Genomic DNA, 7,307 nt, shown 5'->3' with positions numbered 1-7,307 from the left:
ACTAGATAAGCTGATCTATTTTAAGATGACGTCCTAGGACATATTTGGTATAAAACATAAACATTATCTTATAATAAAAATTTCAGGGATTCATTAGATCTCTAAGGAGCCAGAAAGTTTAAAATTCATGAGCATTTGAAATTATGGTCTACATTTCTCCCATTTTGATTAGTATCCTTCCATAGGATCAAGATATTCAGTTATGGTATCCAAGAACCATAGGGCTCTTTTAGTGTCATGGCAAATAATATACTTGTTTATAGAATTTACTAAATGTATATGTCATATCAGTCTCTTATTCCTGCTATTCTTATTCTTGTGTTGCTCCGGTGAATAGACACTGATTATTGTGCGTTGGAAGACCTTTTTCAAACTCTGAAAGCCCCAGGCATGTTGCAACAAAGTAGGAAGTGTAAGAGAAGCAAATAGACACAATTCGGCCAATCAAACAGACGTCTTAGGGAACTGCACCCCTAACCTTCCAAGCTACCTAATAAAATCCGAGGAGGTTTCTGGTTGTATATAAGCAATCTCAGCAGCTACTCGTTTTTAAAATATTTTGAATGGTGTAATGGTGTCTATACACACTTTTCCCGATTCAACTGTTTATAGCTCTGTGTTGAAAAAAAACAAAACATATGTTACACTGAAGACTAATGTCTGCCTGGCCTAAGCCATCATATTTCAATCACCTCGTATGCACATGAAAATTGAATATTGAATAAGGAAAACCAAAACACTGATGCATTTGAATGACGGTGCTGGAAAACAATATTGAAAGTAACATTGAATGCCAAAAGAACAAAGGTATCTCTCTTTGAAGAAGTACATCCAGATGCTCCTCGGAAGGGAGAATGGACAGACTGCAAGTACTTTGGGCTAGGCCTTCGGACAGGCCATCAAGTTTGGTAAAGCGGAGGCGCAGCGAAAGAAAAGAAGGCTGTCTGAAAGATGGACCGGCACGGTGACTGCAACGATGGAGTCAGGCATGAAGACAAGTGTGGACAGGGCGCAGGACCAGGCATGTTTCCCTCTGTGGTCTGTAGGGCTGCTCTCAGTCGGGACTGACTTGATGGTAATGGACACCTGCCAGTCCAGGTTCGACACCCTAAAGGACAACAGCAGTATCTTTATATTTCAATGTGCAAAAGAATCCCCTGACATTGTTAACTCACTGCCATCAAGTCGATGTGAGTTTCTGAGATGGTAACTGTTGACGTGAACAGAAAGTCCTGCTTGTCTCCTGTCGGGTGAAGTACTGACCAGGTCGATCCCAGCCCAAGGTGCAACCACGACACCACCAGGGTCACCTGAGGGTCTTGTTAAAAAGAAAATCGATCTTTCCAGCATGTGCTTCGGGATGCTCCATTTCTAAGGAAGCACCATGCTGCTCTTCTTTAAAGTACATTTGAATATTAAGGTGCTGGGACCTTATGATCTGTACCTTTGTGATGTTTATTTTCAGGTAAAAACATTTTCTTTTAAAAAGCTTTACCAAACATTTTTCTGAGTAAGAGATGTTTCCCATTTCAAAAAGACATTCCCACTAATGACTGCCTCCATAGTGTGCTAGCAACTGGGATCCTGAATCTAGCAACCAGACTTCAAGCTTTAGTGAGACCTTTCCCTTTAGAAGAAACCTGGTGGCATAAAGGGTTACCTTGATGCAAGGTCAGCAATGTAAGTTCACCACCCACTGGGAGGTAACCCTTGACGCTTCCTGCTCCCATAAAGATAAACAACCTTGGAAGTTTACAGGGACATAGCTACTCCTTCCTGTGAGCTTGCTTTGAGTCAGAGTAGGCTAGATAGCAATGGGTTTGGTTGTTTATGTAACCAGTCTAAAGCAGCTTAGCGCTGAAACAGGTAAGTGGTACTTATGAAATGGTGGTAATTGTTTTAGAGTTAATTTCAAGTGAGGGCGTGGCTCAGCAAGCAAGCAAACTGATTACTCATTTATGGTTCTTTCCCTGGTACTATGTTTTAGCTTGTCTCTTGCTTGTCCAGAAGGCATTTTTTATATAGAAGAAAAATAGACGACTTGCTCAAATTTCTAACAAATTGAGTAATTCTTACGGCAGTTGGAACCGTCAGGGATTGAGTGTGAAATAAGAGTCGTCAAATTTAAAATGTAAACTGCACTTTCACTCATAGCAGTGTTTTGACTGGAAGCTGAACACTTCTGAAGGGCTCATAAGACGCAGTGACCCATTAACCACAGTAAGCAGGTAGGCGCTCCAGTTATACGTGCTCTTGATAACAACACGTGTCCTAGATTTTTAATTTTACATCTCACTGGCCAAATTAGAAGGGGAAAAATTGTGAAGTTTGAGAAACATGTGCAAAGAGCTTTCCGGTGAGTTCTATATGCAATTGACCCACTATTTTAGAATAGCCTGTTATATGGATATTATATGGATATGTCAGGACTGGCCGTATTCATGTAGAACACTCTTTTATTCAGCATGCAGTATTGAAAAGTTAGGAGTAAAATATGAGGCTAGAGATGAAATAGATGTCATTAATTGATATACGTGGCTCTTCTTGGGTTATGCATGCTCTAGAACACCGAGTCGGAGATCCTCCTTTGGGTCTTAAAAGTTGAATACTAGACTATGAGGCTAGATGACATGGAGATGGCCATATTTCTCCTCTTCCTATTCACGAGTTGTTTGTGTCATGTCACAACAAATGGCACTTCGAATGTCTACCTTATCTCGCATAGTTCATCATATCTTAGAGTCATTTGTAAGAGTAGAGAAATGAATGATAAACACGATTTTGCTTAGTATTAAGCTTGTGCTTCCTAAACGAGGAGTTCTAAAAGCACTTAGAGAGACTGTTCAAACCCAGCCTTCAGACATTCTGCCTCCAGCTACGTTGGATTCAAAAATGACCATTTCCAAGTGTTTGTTGGTGGGGAGCAGCTTGTGGTTGCTATGGTGAGGGTCTTGGAGGTAGCTGTGACTGAAGCTGATGTAAGAGACAGTTTGTAGGGGAGAAGGCAACATGGACAATCAGGGGTGCCCAAGATGTAAGAACACCAGGCAGCGGAAGCCCTCCTTGAAGCCGATGGTCAGTCTACATGGACAGCTTCTAAGTGAAAGTGGCGTGGATTTACGACTCGTGAGAAGAGTTAGACATTGTCCTGGGCATGGCACTCTACTTAGAGCAGCTTAGGGCACCACCTTTCAATAGCCTTCTGATACCAAAGGGTTGAGAATGGGGAAAAGTACTAAAATAAATACAACAAAAGAGGAGACGTGTCTAGTCTACGAGAAAATAATGACTTCCTGGAAGAGATAGCTTTCACCTTGACCAACAATGTGGATTGGGACAACGCTGTGGGAACAATGAAGATATACCAAAGAAAACCAAGGATGCTATTCAGAAAAATGAGCTCACTCTGACCGGGACCAGGAAGACTTAGAAGAAGCTTTCGAAGTGGAACAACAGGATCTTTAGCAAAAGGGACTATGCAGAAAGCACAACTGCAGCAGAGGCCAGCCAAGAAGACTGAGCAGGCGTTCTCCGATGCGCTGGAGAGTTCAGATCACATGGCTGCCCTGCTTTGGGCTCAGCACAAACTTCGGTTTACCCAATTGGAAATGCAACTTGAGAAACCCAAGCCTATAAAGCCAGTGACGTTTTCCACAAGGCTCAAAATGGGCCAGCAGATTCCACTAGCACCTATTCAAAAGTGTGAGAAAACGTTACATGAGTCTGAGTCACTGTAAATAGAGTCACGTGGACCACAAGTTCCTGAGCTTGAGATGTAGGAAGAAGAGCATTTAAACCATGTCAGAGTTGCCCTCTCCACAGGACCTTGCTGGAGAGTACTCGTTTCCCCTGAGCTTGTCCACAGGCACTATAGGATGGAGTCAATCAGCTTTTCGGGAAGCCCACTTAACTTTTCCTTCCCAGTTTACAAGATTTGGAACTTGGAGCAAAACGAGCAGTTAGCACCAATGAAGCAAGCTTGTAAAATTGTAGCTCCCATGAAGCTGCACAACCACAGAACTGCAATTCCCCCCAAAATGAAAGTATATAGAGAGTGAGGACTTCAGAATTAGGCTGATTGTAACAGTGTGTGTTTGTAACAGTGTGTTTGGCCAGATTGCCTAGAGAAACAAATTCAGAGACAATCATATATGTGTAAGAGAGAGATTTATATCACAAAGTAATTGCATATCAAGAAAACATCCCAGTCCAGTCCAGATCAAGTCCCTAAGACGAATACTAGTCCAGAAGTCTGATACTAGTTCCTCTTCAGACTCACCCAAATACCAGACCCTCTTCAGTCACATGCAATGGTACAGAATGCAGGAAGATCACAGGCTGGTGGGTGCAAAGTTATGTGGATCCAATGGAACAGTTCATCACAGCGCTCTGGCAGGTCTCAGAGTGGCTCTCCAGCTGATAAATCAAGGCAGAGAGAGAGGAGAGTTTCCCAGAACCTGCCTTATGAGAAGGCCAGGCCCACAAAGAGTTACCATTAGCCTGTGACCTAGGACAGGCCAGACTCCACCCCTACATTTTTATATGTTGTCAAGTTGTGACATTTAGTAACTAATACACAGTGGGTGCATATTTGTGAAAAAGATTTATATTTTTAGTTAGATTCTTTTGAAGGATTAAGGTAGTAATCTATTTGATAGAAGATAGGGTAAACTCACTGATATAAATTTGAGGTTAACAGACTTGAAAAATCCTTTTAAAATAAAGGTAGGTTTTATCTTAAATAAAATATTATTTCCAATAAGCACTCAGGTGATGCTGCCAGCTATAGGACTGTTGTTTGAGAATGTGTTTTAAACCAAATTATAGATTTAAAACCAGCAAGCAGAAGCAAAGTGGAATAACGGACTTTAACTACAGGGAGAAACCTCCATTCTGAGAGTTTCATTTAAGGCCGCGGAGGTTTCTCCTTGGAAACGTTTGATAGAAAACACTGTAGGAAAGAGCTGCTTGCAATGGAGGACAGCTACTCTGGTAATCGCCTTTTCTCCAAGAGATCCAGCCTACCTAAGTCCCAAGGTATACTCTTCTGAGCTTATGGATGCATATGCTTTCTTATATGCACACTGGCCAATACTGGAGAACAAAAGAACTCCTCCCAAGTATTTATTTTTGTAAAGATTTTAATTGTGTCGTGAGTTCTCACATTGGAAAAGGGCACGTAACAAATGAAAGCTGTAACCCAGGTGACTTCCCTGCACTTTCTTAAAGACACAATCCCCTGCCTTGGAATGATGGCTACATATATAACATCACAGTGGAGAGCAAGCTGACCGTCTCTCTAACTTACTGCCATGAACGACGTCCTCGGTTTCCTGGTGAAAACCAGACCGTTGTTCCCCCTTCTAGGTTTACAGTTGGACATTTTCAGAACTGAACTCGAGCTGAGTCAATATGTTGAAGAACTGAAGTAGAGAATCTTTGTCCTTCAGTAAAGGGAGTCATGAGATATTCTTATTGATCATATCACTGAGTGTTTTCTTCAAAAAAATTAGAATACCAATAACACACTTATCAACTAATTCCTGTGGCTAAAGCAAACAGCATTTCTTTGTCATGCTGTTAGAGAGGATGCTTCCTGCACCTTCAAGGCCTTTAAATCAGAGATTTTAGGAGTTTGAACTGGATCAGCCACATCAGTTTGAAACAGGAGCGGACCCTGCTTATTACAGTCAAAGTGAGGTGGAATGTCAATTGAATGGGGGAAAAAAAGGCAAACGACAAATCTGTCCACGTGTAATAGAACCCCTGGAGGAGGTGTCCTGAATCCTATTAAGAGCTGGGAGCAGGGCGTCCAATCATTGCAGGATACAGAGAATAAGGTATGTTCAAAGTGGCCATGTGGGCGGCCATCTCAGCACTGGGAATCGTTGCTTTGGATTGAGATAATCAAGAGTTTTCATTGTTGTGTTAGACAGGGTTCTCTAGAGAGACAAAACCAGATTATAATAATTTTATATAATTTTATATATACATTTATACAGATAGATAGATAACGCAAGAAATGAACAGTTAAATTATATACAGATAGATATATAATACAAGAAATGAATGGATAAATTATAAAGCAGTACAAATGGCTCAGTGCAGCTCACTTCCTTGAGAGAGTTGTGAGACACTGGCAGTCCTTCAAGTCTTGAGGGCCACCAGGTAGTCCTCTGTAGAGAGATTCAGGCTGTCCCAGCACAGGCAGCAAACAGCAAGGCAGGTCACAACAATCAGTCCCCAGCTCAAGAGATGTAAATTCCAATTATGTGGTGAAGCGGGTCTTGAAGAAATCTCAAATTACAGGGATACCGTCCACAGGTTAGGTGTCCCACAGGCAGTGTAGCTTGTAAATTGAGGGACAGATCAAGCAAGGCAGCCTCACACTGGTCTGATGATCAAAGAGCACGAGACAAGAAAGCCATTTATCTCTCCACCCTTCAACTAATCCTACATGTGTTTATCGGCCAGGCTGGCACAATAAACTGTCTCAATTGTTGAGTATTACACTTCCTTTACTCTTTAAAAAAAAACAATTTATTAGGGGTTCATACAACTCTTATCACAGTCCATACATATACATACATCAATTCTATAAAGCACATCTGTACATTCTTTGCCCTAATCATTTTCTTTATTTTTCCCTCTATTTTAAGGGAAAGACTAAATGTTTAGCAAGGTACAAACCAATAACTTTTAAAATGCTGGTCAGTGTTTCATTTCACCCACATTTAAAATACTTGGATCTATTTTCTTGTCCCTTCTTCAGTCATGATTCAATTGAGTAACTTAATTCAAAGCCCTCCCTACTCATTGTGGTTTTTAGGCTCCTTCAAAGCAGTTCTAACTCATAGCAACTCTGCTACACCAGATCAGAGCCCCGCCCCACCCTCACAACTGTTACACTCTGGCCCATTGCTGCAGCCTCTCTGTCGATCCATTATCTTGAGGAAATTGGAAAATACACTTTCAAATTCTAATGGATCATAGACTTTCTGGAGATTGGATGAACCCCTGAATATGGTGTTTTGAGATGATCTTGATCTATTGGGCAGGTTTAAATGACTTCATCTGGCATTTTGGCTTAAGGTTTAAAGAGGACCTGGGGAATATTGGGGAATTTTAGTGGGCTTTATTCATTGAGGTCTACTTTCTTGTAGCCTAATTGATTAATTAATCAATTAATACATCCTTAATTAATACATACTTAAATTAGTATGTGTTGCTGTTGTTAAAAATGGGGTATTTGATTGCAAAATAGATTGTTGCAAATGCAGTTTGGTTCATCTTTAGCACCCTACCAT

General features: G+C 41.1%; 1 pseudogene; it reads left to right on the top strand.

The window, feature by feature from the left end:
- Window positions 1–3,009: 3,009 nt before the first annotated feature.
- Window positions 3,010–3,910, top strand: LOC142441473 (CDK-activating kinase assembly factor MAT1 pseudogene; annotated as a pseudogene).
- Window positions 3,911–7,307: the final 3,397 nt, after the last annotated feature.

Source organism: Tenrec ecaudatus, chromosome 2 (assembly GCF_050624435.1).
Source record: "Tenrec ecaudatus isolate mTenEca1 chromosome 2, mTenEca1.hap1, whole genome shotgun sequence".
NCBI classification, from domain to species: domain Eukaryota; kingdom Metazoa; phylum Chordata; class Mammalia; order Afrosoricida; family Tenrecidae; genus Tenrec; species Tenrec ecaudatus.
This window is presented reverse-complemented; position numbering and strand designations above follow the sequence as displayed.